The 18,552-nt window shown below is 37.7% G+C and overlaps 1 long non-coding RNA gene across 1 annotated transcript; it reads right to left on the bottom strand.

Moving 5' to 3' along the window:
• Positions 1–7,473: 7,473 nt before the first annotated feature.
• Positions 7,474–14,286, bottom strand: LOC118566599. Its single transcript, XR_004933131.1, has 2 exons — positions 13,745–14,286; positions 7,474–9,251 (listed from the first exon to the last, which is right to left on the bottom strand). It is a non-coding gene; the product is annotated as an uncharacterized LOC118566599 (long non-coding RNA).
• Positions 14,287–18,552: the final 4,266 nt, after the last annotated feature.

Genomic DNA, 18,552 nt, shown 5'->3' with positions numbered 1-18,552 from the left:
TAAAGTTAATTGTGGAAAATAAAAGAAATTCTACCAGTCTTAAATTTTGCTTACATTAAATATCAGCAAATAGATCAATTTAAGTGGTCGCCAGATGAAATAAAATACCTTGGGTGATGGTAGATAAGAACCTTAAATAGCTGTACAAACGCAGTCATTTGGAACTGGGTAATCAGGTAGTGGAGGACTTACAAAGGGAGAGAGTAGACCTACTACTTTGATTGGCAGAAGGCATTGCATTAAGATGAATATGTCACCCAGGGTGCAGCAGCTCTTCCAGTCACTACCTATACCAGCACCTCATAATTTAAAAAAGAAATAAATATCTCAATAAACATATCAGAACATTTATATGGAATGGCAAGACTGTAAGGTATCTCATAAGAACAACTATAAATGAAGACCTACAACTATTCCTAATATAATGAAGAATCGTGCTTTAATTCATTTGATTAAAAGATGGCATAGAGCCCATAAAGATATTGTATTGAAAACATTATTTCATCTCGCACACCTTTGAAGGAAAATGGACTCATACCTCTATCATTGGGTAACAAGATTCCAATGCAATGGCATCAGAAAGGGCTTGGCTACCTGCAAGACTGCTATGAGGACCGTTCCCTGATGTTCTTTGAGGACCTGAGGAAGAAGTACAATCTGTCCAGCAGAATTTTTTTTTTCTTAAAACTACTTTTGGTCCTTTGCTTTAGATGTGGCATTGAAGAGGATTCATTCCCAAACAGCACGTGAGTATTTTAATAAGTAACCACATTTGTGCATGACTTTTATAACATTATATAATTTCCATTAGATCCCGGAATATGTTTATCAGGAGACTTTACAAATTTGGGGACACAATTAAGGAAAAAAGTCAGACAGAAGTTCTAAGAAGTGGCTCTGTGTGTTGCCAGAAAGTATAGAGCCATTACATGGAAATCTAACTCCCAACTCCCTATTTCCAGATGGTTCTCAGGGATGATAGTTGTGCTCCACTCAGAAGGATTACCTACGATCTCATAAATAGTTAAAAAACCTTAGTTAAATTCTACCAGCGAAACTTATATAGACACTATACAAATATCTCTATAGGATTGTGTGCAGCCATATAAAAGGATACATAAACTTACAGTCATTGTCAGGTTTTGTTTTTTTCTCCTGTGTGTGTTTTTTTCTTGACTGGGTCAGAAAGGGTATCAAGATGTTATTTTTTATGTGTAAGTGTTTCATTAATGTGAAAAGTATTGCCAGAAAAAAGAGGACTGACAACTAAAAGGTGTTTTACCAAAGTGTTGGTTTAAGGTGTGCACATTTATTGGACCCTGTTATTTTTTTTTTTTTTCATGAAAACCTGCCATGAGTGTTGATGTATATTCGGGTGACTACACTGCAGCATTACATCAAAAAGTCAAAAATGTTGATTTATTATATGGTATAAGTCACTGTTATTTTTTTCTGCTGCTTTGCTTTGAATGTGTTGTTTTCACTGAAAGGGGTGGGAGGCACATGCTGTGATATCTGTTAGCATGTAGGATCCTCTTTTGACAGAATCCTTTCATATTTAAAAACAAAAGCATGGTTTGCTGTTGCTTGAACAATATTGCACTATTTTAAGTCATTCACAAATTAAACTGCGTGATTGGAAGCAATTCATGCTTTTTTTTTTCAATCCAGGGGGCTCTTCATGTGAAATCACACAATTAATATGAATATTTCCAAAAGGAGCAACAACCACTACAGCGACTTGTCCAACAGCAAGGTTCTTACCTGCCACTAAAACTACAAAGTTTTAGAAATGGGAAGCAAAGGCAGATTGAATTAAGATCATGATTGTATCTTCCACTAAGCAGTTGGCAGCAGGAATGTTGTTGCAGCACGAGAAACAGATTTTGTGCTTATTCTTCTTGTTAAATCCTTGAGCTATTTAAGTATTTTTTTGTTGTCTCATATTGAGAGCATGTTAAACCCATTTAATCTGGGGAGAGCTGATAGAAAGCAAAAATTTTTATTTCAAATTATCTTTCAAATGCTTTAAATTTGGCCAGAGAGTGTGCAGTTGGTAGCACTGTTGCTTTGCAGCAAGAAGGTTCTGGGTTCAAAGCCCAATCTGGGGTCTTTCTGTATAGAATTTGCATGTTCTCCCTGTGCATGAATGTATGTGCAGTGTATAAGAAAACGACCAAGATCCATTTGTGGTCAAATTGTAACCTGACTCAAGCCAGACGCATGTCGCTCCGCCTAGGAGCCAGGAGGAGCAACATACATCTGGCATGAGTCAGGTTTGCTTTTGATTAAAAAAAAGCTAAATATTTTTTTTAGTTTCAGCACTAACAAGCTCCCCATTTTGCATTGCTATTTCCATTCTACTTTGTGTCTTTTAAAAGTAATGAATGATATTTATTATGATGAATTATAAATAATTTAGATTATCTCATAACCACCACAAAAGCCACGTTTTGCCAAAAATAGAAAGTCACCAGAAATATGTATTTTGTGGTACTGATAAAAGTTTATCAGTACCACAAAACGTTTAAAAGGGTTTAAAGCCAGACTGGCTTTAAACATCTTTGTTTAGAATAAAGTAGAACAGGATATAAGGGCTAAAAAGTAATCTGTCTGGTAAAGATGAAACATCTGAAAAATATATATTTTGTGCTGCTAATAAATATTTCTGAAATGCTTTAAAAAAAATGTGTGGAGACTATGCATCCGAGAAGCCACTCTTTGCTGCGGCTCTCTAACAGCAAGCTTGGGAGTTTTTGTTGTTGTTATGTTGACCTTCCTTAATAAGAAGGTTCTGGGTTCAAAGCCCAATCTGGGGTCTTTCTGTATAGAATTTGCATGTTCTCCCTGTGCATGAATGTATGTGCAGTGTATAAGAAAACGACCAAGATCCATTTGTGGTCAAATTGTAACCTGACTCAAGCCAGACGCATGTCGCTCCGCCTAGGAGCTAGGAGGAGCAACATACATCTGGCATGAGTCAGGTTTGCTTTTGATTAAAAAAAAGCTAAATATTTTTTTAGTTTCAGCACCAACAAGCTCCCCATTTTGCATTGCCATTTCCATTCTACTTTGTCTCTTTTAAAAATAATGAATGATAAATATTTATTATGATGAATAATAAATAATTTAGATTATCTCATAACCACCACAAAAGCCACGTTTTGTTAAAAAGAGAAAGTCACCAGAAATATGTATTTTGTGGTACTAATAAAAGTTTATCAGTTCCACAAAAAGTTTAAAAGTATATAAGGGCTAAAAAGTAATCTGTCTGGTAAAGATGAAACATCTTAAAAATATATATTTTGTGCTGCTAATAAATATTTCTGAAACGCTTTAAAAAAAAATGTGTGGAGACTATGCATCCGAGAAGCCACTCTTTGCTGCAGCTCTCTAACAGCAAGCTTGGGAGTTTTTGTTGTTGTTATGTTGACCTTCCTTAATATTGTAAATCATTCATTTTAACTTTTCGCTGGGGTGCACATAATATCAGAGGGTGCTGTGTGTAAGAAGATTGTTAGCTTAAATTGAGTAAGATAAAGAAACGACAACAAAAAAGCTGTTTAAGGTTTTGCCAAGTAAAGCTACTTTACTCCATACTATAAGGCAATGGTTTCCTACCCTGGTCCTCAGGCGCCTGCATGTTTTAGGTGTGACTCTGATCTACCGCACCTCATTCAAATGATTGCATCGCCTCCTCTGGATACCATCAAGTCCTGCTGAAGTCTTTTTTTGCAAAAAGCTGTAGCAACTTTAACCTGGTAAACTTTGAACATTGGATCTTCCCACACATTCCCAGTACTAAGAAATATTTTAACCTATTTACTTCTATCCATGCTAAACTCCTTATTAACTGAGGCAAACATATGTTTTAGGGTTTTCCATGTGAAAAACAGAAGTTTCATTTTCACTCTTTACATAATGAAACTCCTTTACCTCCCAGTCAAACTACTATTACACAATAACTAGTCTTTGTTTTATGTAAGAGGTCGTTGCACAAGGAAATACTTAAGCTCATTCAAAAAAAGGAAAGCTGGGAAGAGATATTTATTGGAAGGCATCCTTTAATCAATTCCAGTAAGCTGACATGGCAGAGGGCCAGATCCCACTGGAGCCGCCCGCCCGCCCCTCCTTTCACCTTTGTCAGGAAATCTGTGAGGTTGTAGTGCACACAGCAAGCAGAAAATAAGAATAACTGGATGTGAACCCGAAAAAGAATAGAATCAGCACTGATGTCTGGTCTGGAGGATAAGTTTCACTATCTGCATTTCTTTTAAATCTTTGTTGTCATAGCCCCGTACTAAAAAACAAAAAACAATCTGAGACATGGAAGACGGATTGCTCAGTGAAAAAGCAACACACCCATCCACCAGCTCTATGTAAATCATTTGTATTTGATTTTGAGTAACATTATTCCCTCTGAGTGTATTGACATTAAATCCCTTCCAGGTATTAGACATAGCCAAAGCAATCCAAATATACAAAGATATCCAAACTAATGAATAATTTAAGATTTTTATAGTACTGAACAATGACCTATGAATTATTAAAAACTCTCACTGTTACTCTGCTCTTTAGTTAGTTTCATGAATTTTTATCTGGACCATCGTTGGGCGATTGCTCTAGCCGTTCTGGTGGCTTAACTCTGTTTCTCTGAAACAAACGAAATGTTCTGGGATCATTTTCTCAGAGAAAATGTTACTCTTCATCTTTGGATTCTCATCCGGAATGTCTCGGTTCATTTCGCTGTTCATCGTTTTTTCAGTGACATAAAGTCAGACAGTACTACATCAGGCCCACGTTATGATATTCCTGCCCCCAAGCTACACTTTTGGGGTATAAGCAGTTTTTGGGGTTGTCTGCGGTGTCGTTGCTTGTCATAATAGAAATATTTTCTCCCGGTATTTCACTAGCTTGTCCAACTGTCTGCAGGAAACTTTTAATTAGCCTCAACATGCATTTTCCTCAACAAGTGGAGTCTTGTGTGATGAGAATGTATGGGGCCTTAACGGTTGGGTGCATTAATGTTTTCATTAAAAACTGTAGCTGCTAATTCCAGGCAGTTTTAAAGCGAAAGCAAATGTTTCTTGTTTTCCCAATGGAACGATGGCCTTATTGGGGCTTAAGTTGAATATTCAGAAGTTTAGAAATGTGTCTGTAACCAGTGTTGCAACAATGAGGTCGTGAGGTCTAAACTGAGTGCATTCCCGTTACTCATCATTGCGTCCTTAGTCAGTGATAACTTGGTAATAACTTTTTTAAAGGCCATTTCTTATTGCTAATCCAGCTGTTATTAACTGGCACTAATAAAGGGCAGAACTGCTTTATAAATATGGCTGATTTTAGTCATTCCTTTGACCTTCAATGCATATTCCTGTGTGTCTTCAATATTTTAATACTTTTTCTTCATACTTTCACGTTTTTACAAATGTAAAATTTATAAATAGGGTTTCTTGATGTCATCTGGTGTCGCTCTCATGTCAACAGCCTCGCAAGAAATGTATTTATTTAGAAGAAATGTTGACGTGTTCAGTACTTCTTCTCCCTGCTGTTTTGTGACCAGTCCCAGTGGTCTGATTTCTCTTTCTGAAGCAGTCCTTTGGTTCAATAGGAAGGACAGCAAGTAGTCTGAATAGATGGTCTTCAGTTGTATTTATCCTCACATTGGGTAATATTGCACAACTTTGGCATCAGAATGTGATTAAATTTCCCAAATGTATTTTTCTGAAGATGAAAGACCAACATTCTGGATTCTTAAGTTGCAGTATTTGATATTTTGGCAATGACAAAAGGCTTTCTGCGGCTGACCCCTTAGTTTTCCTCCAAATCTTTGGTGCAGTTTTTGATTATTAGTATAATAAACGTATTGGGCAGAGCCTGCACATTTCATTCATTACCTTATTTAAGCTCACTAGTAAATTATATTTTACTCATCTCTATTCCTGTGCAAACATTCAGAAAGAATGTTCCAACTATCAATATTTTGATGAACACACTACCGACAAGAGATAAATGGATATGCAAAAACAAGCTAATCCTTTTAAGTATTATTTTTATGGATCAGCTAAAAGGAAAATGACACCACTATAAGAAGGAGAAATTATAAGAAAATAGTTTATTTAGATGGGAAAGTCTCATTGAAATACAGCATTCCTTCAGTCAGTGAGTCCTGTCTTAAAGATAAACTAAATAATCTTAAAAAGTGACAGAAACAAGACTATTACATAAATAAAACAGAACCTCAAAGATGAAATCATACCTCGTAACGATTCCAACACAATTCACTTTCAATAAAAGGGCAACATAAAACAATTCCATGTTCCATGTTTTTTTTTTCTCCAAAATTAAGTATCAAAATGCTGATTGTGGTTTGAAGCTTATATCCAGGACAGGATTTAAATGTGAGTCAGTTTTGAGGTCCTATCCACACAAGTAAACTCAATGTCACCCATCAATTCAAGGTTTGTAGACATTGTCCACATAATAACAACATTTCAGAACAATTTTTGTATTTGTCATTTCCAGAAGTCCCCCTTAAACCCTTTTGAAAATGTCTCAACTTAAACAAAACCTCCTGTGGCTATGCCAGACCTGTAAGGCGAAGTCTTGCTGCCACTAAAATACACCTGAAAAATATCTAAACATTATACTCCTTTTTAAATGTTCACTCTGGAACATTTAACAGTATTTTAATTAGATCTAGTATCTAAAATTATGTTGGGAAAAGTTTGAAATATAAGCAGATAAACCAACTATTAAACAGCAAACAAGCTTAAATCAGAGGCAACCGGACTTTCGCTCAGTTCTTTCTGAAAACGTCTCCACGCCTATTCTGGATTCTTTGTCAGTTCTTGCAGCTCAAACCTGAACAACCTGCAGTTTGAGCACTGCTGTGTTTTAAAAGGACATGGACGCCCATCCTCCTAGGCGCAGCCTTAAGTCAGAAGCAAATCAATGACCCACCTGTCACTTTCCTGGGTCCAACTAATAAAGCTTTTGCAATAAACAGCAACACACTCATTACTGTCATCTGATTTTAACACATTTTTTATTAAAAATAAAGCCTATAATTCAACAAAATTAAGTGATATCGTTAGGGCAAAGTGAGATAAGCAAGGGACTGGCAACTCTAAAATTTCTCTCAGATGCAACACTGGCGCTATACCTCTACAATAAATTTTCTCAGTGGAGAGAAAGCTAGCACTATTAGTAATATATAATTGGAGAAACAGACCTTTAATCAATGATTTTTCAAGCTGGCATTTCTAACGCCTTACAGAAACCATTACAGTTGTTGTAATGGTTTTCTGTTTGTATTCTTGATATATGCGTGGCCTTTTTTTTTGCTGGTTGCAGTACCGAATACATCCTCTGGAGGGCCATGTTCACCCTGCGATTGGTAAAGGCTTTCCTTACAGAATTGTTTCTATACACTGCGCAGTATTTTTTCCAGTTCTTGTGATTTTTTTTTTCTTCTTCTTCAGCCTTTAAGAAGATCACACCGCATTAATGGAAGATCTTGAGGCATTTTGGAAATTTGCTCTGGGTTTCTGTGCATCTCAAGCAAGTCTAAGGTGTTTCCTGGAGATTGCATTCTGACTTTTAATTAGATAAATTTCTCGGCTAAGTTTCTTCCTTATTCATTAGTAATACACTCTCAAAACGATTTGTAAAATTAAAAGGGTTTATTACGACAGAACGTTGTGGGAGCTCCAAGTACAAGAAGCCATCGGTAACAGATATACAGCAAAAAATAGTAGATTAAAAAAAAAGTAAAGAGTGAAACCGCTGTCGCTTGTGGTTACAAAATCAATTTACTCTGTTACAAGAGGAAGAAGAGCAAAAGTGCATCCACACCCCACGATTCTATCTGATAACACGGATGAGTCATTGCCCTATTTCCAAGGGCGAAGTGTGACACACAAACGGAGGGGATGTTGTTTAAACCGGGAATATCCAGCTCCAGTTAGAAGAACTTGTTTGGCTATTGGTAGCTGCAGGCAACCAGACATGACGTAAAAAAAAAAAAAGGAGAAAGAGAAAATAAAAACTTTCCACCTGCACCTGGTCGACTCTGTCATTCGGGAAAAGGGTGTGTATTTCCTGTGAGAATAGTTGGAGTTTCTCTTTCAGACCTAAAATTAGAACGCTTGTATAGTGTGAAAATCTTTACGTGTCTCTTAAAGGTGTTTGATTTAGCCTGGCTCACACAGAAAAGGGTAAAATGACACAAATATAGTAAAGAGGGAAAGCACTGCCATTACAGAGACGAACTGGTCTATGCGATCTAGCCCATTTTGTGTTCCTAATTGTGTTTTATGTAAAAGAACACTGTCGGTGCTTGAGTGTGGCGTTTATTCAGAGCATCTTAATGCTTTGTGAACAATGACGTCACAATGACTTCGTCAAAGCACAAAAAGTGCCTCTGGTTTTGATAGACATAAACTCCACTGTCAAGGCTCGTGGCTTTGGATAAATAATCGCATTAATGTAACACATAGTACATCAAAGGCTTCAAGCGACGCGTCCATTTTCCCCCAACATTTGAGCTTTATTCAGTGCATGTAGCATATTTGTGGGCCTTCAAAGGGGGACTTTGTGAATGCTATGCCATGTATTTGGGGTTGTAGTGTTTATGTTGGAAAAAGCAGAATCTAAACAGAAAGGACTGGATACTGGAAATGTACAATATAGGGAAAAATGTTTTGTAAATGTAAAATGGCAATTGATTAATTAATATCTAATTTGACCGTGTTTGAAACATTTGCCCCACAAAAAATAATAAAAGGCAGCAAAATTCCCGAAAAGGCAAGGCCACTTGCTTTCTGTTTCTTAATGTTTTTTTACGCTACTTTGATTGTCTTCAATTGAATTTCTCTCTTCTTAGTTGCTCTGGATAAAGAGAACATTCCGCCACATCCCGCGTTAAACCTTTTATATTTACCCTATTTAAAACATTAAATGCTGATTAAAAAGCCACACCCTCTTGAGTCAGGCCTTCGTCTGAGGTTTCTTTCAGGATCAACAGCTTCCCCACTGTGAAAGACTCCGATTTGAGAGATAAGCGAAGCTTCATCAGCGAGAAACAAGGACGTCTGCTTCAGGTGCCAGAATCCATCGCAGATACTTTTTGGGGTAAGGGCTTCCTGGCTACTGCCTTAGGAACAGCAAGCCCAGACCGCAAAAAGACCCACAAAGGACAAATTCTTGACATTTTTGTTCTCTTTTCCCCGAGGCGGTGTCCTCAGGACCTGGAGGTAGAAGCAGAACTTTTAGCTCCTCTGCAGTGACTTCGGAAACAGTTAGATTCAAGCACACAACACTCGCTGTCCCTGTATGTGTCAATAAGCATTTTCAGGTAATGTACGTACTGTACACATAAATTCCTCGACACAATTTCTCACAATCTGTACTAACATACTGGTTTAATGGGATCAAGTTTAAAAAGGAACACATGCCATTATGGTCATAGGGTTTAAAGCTCCTTCCCTCAACAAAGGCTGCCGTCTCAGACTAAACATAATACATGAAACAGACCTTTGTCTGTTGAATTGCCCATCACAAATTGTTACTCTTAACCTGTATGCTTAATAATGTTAAGTGTCTGAGGGAGGGAAAAAAACCTGGTTACAAACAAGCTTAAATGCTTCATTAATGAGCAGTATTTTGATTGAAAGTTACTAGATTTATCTAAAACAGCCAATTTTGACAGCAGGTGCTTTGTGTTGCAGGATGCAGTCAAACAGATTTGATCCCCTGCATCCATTTGACGTCTTCTGGAACGGATATGGATGGACAGGTTCTAATGGCTACAGTTCGCAACACAGTGTGCAGTGTGAACGTCACAAAAAGGCCACTGCTTAAAAAACTGTTGTGTTTTTTTTTTTTTTTTTTTTTTTGGATTTCCCGATGAAAACCACAAAGATGAGTTTTTTTTTGTCAAAATGGAAATTAAGAAATGAATGAGGATGAATTGTTTACACGTAAATATACAGATTATGTGTAAAAGCTGTCCGCTATTTCACTTCGACATAAGAGTATTTTACAGATTTTAACACAAGATGTTTAAGTGGTGGCGGTGTGGACTTCATGCTGTCATGTCACACTGTTGAACTTAGTTGTGAGGTAGCTATTACAGTAGCTTGCCTGTTGTATGTATGCTATGGTAGAAAAAATGAATAAGGAACTCAACTTAGAGTCTACAACAGTTTCACTATTCTATCCACATGAATCAGCATCTGATCATAAATCGTTTACATTGTCTCCCAGATACTAAGGTACACGTGCACACGCCTTCGAGATGCTGCTGTACTATGTTGCACATTGCACATTATTTTATATCAAGTCCTGTAAAGACGCTGGAGTTTTTTCCCCCACTGTTGAACATCTTATCTTTATTTTAATTTGAGTGTACCATATTCTCCATAATTGTGCAATATTTTCTCTGGTATTTACTTTTTATTCTTGCTGTTTCTTTTAGAACTAACTAGATTGGACTAGCTTGCTCTTTTTTCAGTACTAATTATTGTGTGTAACTCTTTCTGTGTCTTTGCCATTGTCATACCCCAATTTTCCCATTGGGGGACAATAATCTGCTATCTTATCTGCCTATCTTATTTTATAAATCTGCTCCACATCAGCAAAGATCCTCTTTAGAAGCAGATGCTGCCAACTTATGACAGAAAGACCTTATAAAAAAAAACTATGCATAAAATGTTAAATGAGCTCCACACACCACTCCTTTCCAGTTGAATACTGTCTAAAGCCCAATGGCTAAAGATGAAGATGTCATCCACACGGAAGGTATCAGTTTCAGCACACTTGGTCAGCGCTTTGATGTGGTCCGCACGTTTTCAAAGTGCCACACCGTCAGAGCTCCTGGATGCCGACACAGTCGAACAACCATTTTGTGTTCCACTGAGTCTTTCGCCGCTGGGACAGGAGCAACAGTTTCCACTTTTGGTCATCTCCCCAGATGATGGCCACACCATGTAGTGGTTTCTGATAACTGTGTTACACTGCTGGAAACCTCTCATCTCCACATTTAAGATCTGTACTGGACTTAGTAAAGCTGTGAGTCAAGGGAAACTGGTCCTGCATTTTATTTGACCACAGTCATTAAATCTAAATGACTGCCTTCACATATAAAACCAAATATCTTTTATCTTAAAGCTAAACAAAATGCCACAAAAATGTCCCCAATACTATTAAAGCCCATGTGACATTTTTAAACACACCATTTGTTCACAAACTGAGCTCAACTGCATTTACTGATTCAGAAACAGATAAAGATTTACGCTAAACTTCCCTTGATTGGCTTCAAACACGACTATTTGAAAAGCTGTATTTTACATTAAAGCTATAAAAAGGAATACATTTAAACAAACACCACACGAAAAAGATCTGTTAACAACTCAGTAATCGCCTCACTATATTTTAGCATTTTCCTGTTATAGGACAAGTATATTTAAGTATGAAAAGTCAAACTTCTGCTTTACTTAAAATCCTCCCATCCTCACTCAAAGGAATTCCTCAAGGTCCAGCCACCATACTTGGACATGTTATAACACATTAAATAAATCCCAAATATACCTGCTGTTAACACCCAACTAATTAAAACAGTGCCACAGTCTGCGGAATCTCTAAACTACTAATGCAAAACCCCAAATGGTTTACATTTTGTCACATCAAAGAGAGCAGTAAAAATCTCAAATTCAGTATTTAATCAATTAAAACTTTAATACATCTTAAATAACATTGCCTACCAAATCAATAGTTTATATCTTAAATTTGGACTTTTTGACGTCCGTTGCTAGAACTATAACGTCCTTCTCTTCTGAATTAAGTTATTGTATATTTAAGCAGATACTTGGCTTCATAGAGAATTAACCATGAATTATAATTGAGCATGAATTAGACTGCAAATATTGTAGCTGCTACAATAATTCGGATCATTTTTGTTCTTTTACCATTTTCATGACTTTGAATGAATGCAATGTAAAAAAAAAAAATCCTTATTTAGATTTTTTTTTTTATGTTGCAAGACGTTTATTTCCTACATAATTTAATCTCTAATGCAGAGCCTATCACATTAAGTGGTTTTTGTGTTCTCTTTTCCGTTTTGGTTAACAAGATTTTAGCTTTCTTTTTTTGTGTATATATATATATATATATATATATATATATATATATATATATATATATATATATATATATATATATATACATATATATATATACACAACTATTTGTTAAGATTTCTTAAAAATTAAGAAAACAGAGGCCTAAATTGAGAGTGTAAATATATTCAGTGTGCAGGGCTGCCTTTTTAAAAATGTCATGCCCCAGTAAAGCTCTGGTTCATAAGGATGAGCTTAAAAGAGGTGGTGAAGGTGGTGTGGTAGGGAAGATGTGCACAGCCACATCTGGATGAAGGGGCCTTTGCGTGCATCTGCGTCTTACTTCAAGCTCAGGGTGGATAGACACCAGCAGACTGAACCATCTGCACACACACTCTTACCTCACCCTGGGCATTTTATGTAAGAAAAACAATTTTTAAAAAGATTGTCCCATGTGTATCCTTATTTATTCTTACTATTTTCTTTATCCTTATGAGTCTAACAACGTAAGGCATCTAAGTCAAAGTAATTGCAGGTTCCATTTTTAGGTACACCCTTTGTACTTACATCAAAGAATGATTAGCAAATAAAAAGAAGAGTACTCTCCATGGTCCAAAAATACACTGAACTCTCCATGGTGCTGGAACCTGCTCTGTCTTCGTGGTGAACGCCCTGCACTTGTAGCCCAGTCCACAAAATACACAAATAAATAAATAAAAGGAAAATGCAGTCAAAATGGTGACAAAACACACACACACAAAAAACAAACAAACAAAAAAAAAAAACATAAATGTTAAATCGGTCCAGTTTGGGGTTTTAACACGGTGAGCAGATGCTATGGCTGGGTTGCTTGCGCACAAATTGACACTTGTTGCCACAACGCGTTGATATCCGCAATGTGGGCAACGTTTGCGCGTGCACACGCGTGCACTCGGTGTAATCGGAGCCACTCCGCGTTCAGAGAAGTAAAGAGACTTTACAATCGCACGACCCTCCCGCCCCCCTCCACCACCACCACCGCCACCACCCACCCATCACCACCACCATCATAATCACATACAAACGCGCGCGCGCACGTGCACACACACACACGCGCACAGCCCGGCATTGAAGAGAAGCCTCCTGGTAAATGACGATAAGCAAGCTCGGTTTCTCCCTGAACATTATTTTGAACCTTCTGTGTGTTTCAGTCTGAAGCGATGCAACACATTAGACGACCGGCATCTCAATTAGACGGGAGAGAGTGGAGCGCTCCTCCCGTTTAACAAATTACAGCGAGTCGTCTAAGAATTGCAGTTAACAGATAGTAAAGATGTTTCTCCCTCGGGGCTGTTCTGTAAATATAGCCGCTAAATATCGACGGGTGGAGGGGCTGGTGTGGCATCCGAACAGCACGGCTGTGGGCTAGATGCCTCTAATCTGTATTTCCATTTATTTATTTATTTTGTTTCACATCAACACGTCTCTGTGGTGGCCACTCGCGCTCTAACGTTAAAACTCGGCGATGCATTTCTCAATGGTGCACGGCGAACTGCCCATGACGAAAACAGAACGGCGGCTTGTTGTTTTACTCGCTTCGGCGATAGGCAAACCCGGTAAATGTAATAAAAATAGAATAGGCTCACCCAGTCGTCACCGATCCGACGAAGCGTGCATCCTTGCCCCCCATTTTCCTTTCCAATAATCCCTGGGAATTTGTACGGCACCCATTGATATGCAGCAGTAGGGTCCCCTCAGCACCACTACCGCCACCCCTCCACCCTCTCACCCGCCCTCAATCATTTCTTTCCCCGGACGTCAGTTGCGTCGGTTCCCGTTTATTTCGCTCCGCATGTGTTCACTTTCTCGATCTGTGCATTTCTCATTCTTAATCTATTTGTATTGCCCTGCTTCTCCCCCGTCTCCGGAAAATGCTGCAAAACCTCTAATGGAAGCCACTCAATTCCTCCAGTCTGCTTCTTGCTGGTGACCTGCATTGACGTCATTGCGTCATTAGGTTTCCCCTGGAAACACGGTAGAGCCAAAAATAGAAACACATTAATTCAAACCCCAGGCTGGGGTAAGAGAGTTGGGGTAAGGGGTAGATGAGGGCTGGATTTGGCGAATATTTATTTCTACCAATCTTTAATCTGACCCTCTAATCCCCGCGGGAAACACACACGCGCATTTACTGAGCCCTTACGCGCTGGTTTCCCCTTCAGAGATTTACTATTCTCAAACAAAGACATATCTAGTTTTATTCTGGTAGAATCACCATTGGGTGGAGAACAACGGTTTTAGTTTTACATTCAATGTCAAATAATTGGTCATACAGTTCATACAGTTTTCAGTGTTTGTTTTTTTTTAATGAAATCCAAATGTAATTTATTCCATTATTTATTCAACAGAGGCTGGAGTAAATTGTATGGACATTAGATTTTTACACAGATGCATAATTTCGATAACATTCCAATTGAACACATTGTGAAGACTTTGGGGGAACTGTGTCAATTCTTCCATGAATTACTGCTCAAATTCAGTCATACTGAATAGTGAGGGAAGACTTATGATTAGTTCTCTGGACTTCCCAGAGATTCAGAATTGGATTTAGGTCTGGACTTTGAGTGGGCCATTCTAATATATCCCCCTGGGATAAACAAATGCATTGTAGTTCTTGTAATGGTTTAATAGCAATGGTTTAATAGCCACAGTAAAATTGGAAGGTCAGACCCGGAAAACCTCTAAAACCTCAACTGACTCCTTTTAATGTGGAGGGGCCGCATTGAACGGAGCCTATCTCAGATGGTAGAATTCTTCCCCGTGAAGTGAGCTACAAAGAAGCTAATTCCAGCTGCTTTTATCTGGTATGGTATTCCTTCAGCCATGATCCAGATCTAATGACCATTGTTGTGAGAGGGGAGGGGGGGGGACAGACCCGTAAATGTAGATCTTCGCTTTTATGCTCAGCTCTTCCTTCGCCATAGAAGACTGTGGCAAATAATAGCACCTGCATTACAGCAGCAGTGGCCCCAGTTTGTCCAGCCGTACATCTCTCCGTCAGCTCTTACCAGCCCACTTGTCTTTGCTAAAGAAAGCAGCTCCACAGCATGAAGCTTCCACCACCATGGTTCACTTATAGGACGGTGTGGTCAGTTAGCGTTAAGCCATATTCATCTGATTTGGTCTGATTTGTGGTGTTCTTAGACAAATCCTTTGTAGTGAAAGAACCATAAAGATAGCTCTGGTCATAACTTCAATGGGGTTTTTCAGTGGATCAGATCTCCTGACCAAAGGTGATATAGATCTGAGTTCTTCAACCATCCTCAGGACCCACTGTCCTGCATGTTTTAGATATGTTTCTGCTCCACCACACCTGAATCAAACGATTGCAGGACCTCCTCAGCAGCCATCAACGGCTACAGAGGCCCATTAATCACCAATTTATTTAGGTCAGATGCGCGGAGGCAGGGAAACACCTAAAACATGCAGGACAGTGGGTCCTGAGGACCAGCGTTGAGGACCCCTTTTCTAGATGATTTACCATCAAGATTTTATTTTAATGAGATTTCATAGTTTGACATGTGACATGCCCAGTATTTGCCCTGCTTTAATTTCCCCACTCACATAGAGTTTTGTCATTTGGCCCAAAAGTTCAATTTTGGTCTTACTAAGAAAGATCAGATTTGAGGAGTACCCGGAAAAACCTTGCTGCAGAATAGGGATAAACTATTCAAGGTGATGGTTATAGCATTACTGACTGTGGGAAAGCTCAACGCACATGCACACTATGTGAAGGCATTGTAGCTTCATGTATATATTTTTAACCCTTTTTGTCTCTCAAAGTCTCATTACAACCCCTGACCTGTGTATGTTGAAACAAGCAGATACGGCTTTTGCATATGCACATTTGCATCCACACATTGTTTCCCAGTACTTTCAAGATAAATTGCATTACCTACTTGTTTGTTTTGATTTACTTTTTGTTTCTTGTTTATCTGACACCTTCCTCCGAGTTAACACAAGGCTGTTTGGACAGAAATATGCTAATTTTAACGTGAAACTGTAACTCTAAGGCGGTTGCTGTAAAACTAGGAACTTAAACTGTCTCGGGCCCACACATTTTTTGTTTATTTTATTTTTTTACTGCACAATCAGTTGTTGTACTTTATTACTTTAAGGTAGCTGGAATTTTTTGGATCTTTCTACCTTGGTAGCATGTTAGCTTTTCAGTAAGGGAAAAAAATTAAAGAAAATAAAATTTAGCTTGATACCAAAAATAGTTCTCTATCCTTTCAGAAGAACATTATGCCCATAACGTGATGCTACCATCACCATGTTGGAAAGTTTGGATGGAATATTCTGGTTAATGGTTGCAATTTGAAAAAATATGTAAAGGTTTGGAGGATCTGAATTTATTTATTTATTTATTTATTTAAGAGGAGGGGGTGTCACTGTAGCTACCTGCAGGGTTTCTTGTACCTAGAGATGTTTTAGTCTTCAAAAAGAGGCATTAATGTCCTTGTCGTCAGCATTTATGGAACATACTTTACAAATTACCTACACTAACACTTTATTCTTACTCCTGTGGTTTTGTGTGTGTGTTTTTTTTTTTATATATTCAGTGTTAACAGTAGGCTATTCGTTCTAAAATTGGATAACTGGGAGATTTTGAGGTTCATATACTGTTCCTGGCTCACACATATTTATTGTAATTTGTCATACAGGTTAACAAAGAAATAGTGTTGCGGCACGTTATGTTTTTCAATATGTTAGTGCTTTATAATCTCTCAAAAATAAAAATAAAAAAGAAGAGAAGAGAGAAGAAGAACGAAAGAAATTTACACATTCTACAAACAATAAATAGCAAACATGTAGTAAATCTTGACCAAAGGAGTAGAAGTACATAACTTTATATATATATATATATATATATATATATATATATATATATATATATATATATGTATATGTGTGTGTGTGTGTGTGTAACAATTGATAAGTAAATAAATATGGCATGATGCTAAAAGTGTGTTCTTTGTACTCCAAGGCAGTATACTATATGGGGGTGGCCTAGTGGTTAGAGCAGCATGCTTGCGTTCTGAGAAGGTTGCAAGTAAACAGTTTAATACCCCCAGACTACCACTGTGGGTCCCTGAGCAAGACCCTGAGCAAGACCCTGAGCAAGACCCTTAGCCCCAAATTGCTCCCTGAGCGCAGCTAGCCACTGCTCCCTAAGGGATGGGTTAAATGCGGAGGACAAATTTCATTGGAATGTACAATTGCAATGACAAATAAAGACTTTTTCTGTACACAGGAGTTCTCAAACGTCAATTTCAAAAGTCTAAATCTTATTTCCATGAAAGAACAAAGGTCAACAACATCAAGGGATGAGCAAATCCCTTTCCTTAAATGTGCTTATAACTTGAAAACAAAGAATATGGTAGCTCGCACCTGTTACTATTTGTTTGTGAACATAGGCTGCTCTGACGTTTGCAAGTAAAATGCAATCGCCAATGACATTTTACAAGAATTTATAGGAAATTTCTCTCTGTATGTCTCGTGTCTCAAAAAAGATCGTGTCTATCTTTACACAAAAAGCGAAACAAAATAAATTAATAAATTAACAAAATAAACTTCAAGCACAAGAATATCTTCAAATACCAAATATAGCAAGTCACATGTACTGCATTTGAGCTTTGAAGGCATTGTCATGACAACAGGATACATTATTTCTGGGAATGTAGAAATAATAAAACAAATTAGCTGAGCCAAATATGAAAAGTTAACTTTTTAAGTGTTATACCGAATCACTTGTGGACAATTGCTGCTTGACTTTCTGGGACTTATGAAACTCCATCCATCCATTTTCTCACATGCTTATCCCTCATGAGGTCGCGAGGGGTGCTGGTGCCTATCTCCAGCTATCAATGGGCGAGAGGCGGGGTACACCCTGGACATGTCGCCAGGCAGGGCACTTATGAGACTCACCTAAAAGTAAACGGATTTCTATTCAGCTCCAGGAAACACTTCTATATTTTTAAAATAAAAAATAATCAAATTACTCTAAAATGTGTTAAAATATGTTTTAAACAAACAGTTAAGGCAGTTTAAACTTTAAATTTTCACAATTTTTGTATATTTCTTAATGGATGTTAATGAGTCTAATGCTAGAAAGGCAAATATTTGCAGATAAATAATGGCTGTTGTTTTTATAATTTATGTCTGAAAATCAGAGTCCATAGACCAGGGCTCACCAACCTTTTTGAAACTGAAAGCTACTTCATTGGCGTTATGTCATATGAGGGGCTACCAGTACTGACCTTTGCACTAGAAGAGTCAGAGTTCACCTTAACTTTACATAAAATAGATACATTTTTCATACTTTTAGATATTGTCATTTAAAATCTATATAAATGGAAGTGGGATTAAACAAGAAGAGTAACAGAACAAAATA

Source organism: Fundulus heteroclitus, chromosome 17 (assembly GCF_011125445.2).
Source record: "Fundulus heteroclitus isolate FHET01 chromosome 17, MU-UCD_Fhet_4.1, whole genome shotgun sequence".
NCBI lineage: Eukaryota > Metazoa > Chordata > Actinopteri > Cyprinodontiformes > Fundulidae > Fundulus > Fundulus heteroclitus.
This window is presented reverse-complemented; position numbering and strand designations above follow the sequence as displayed.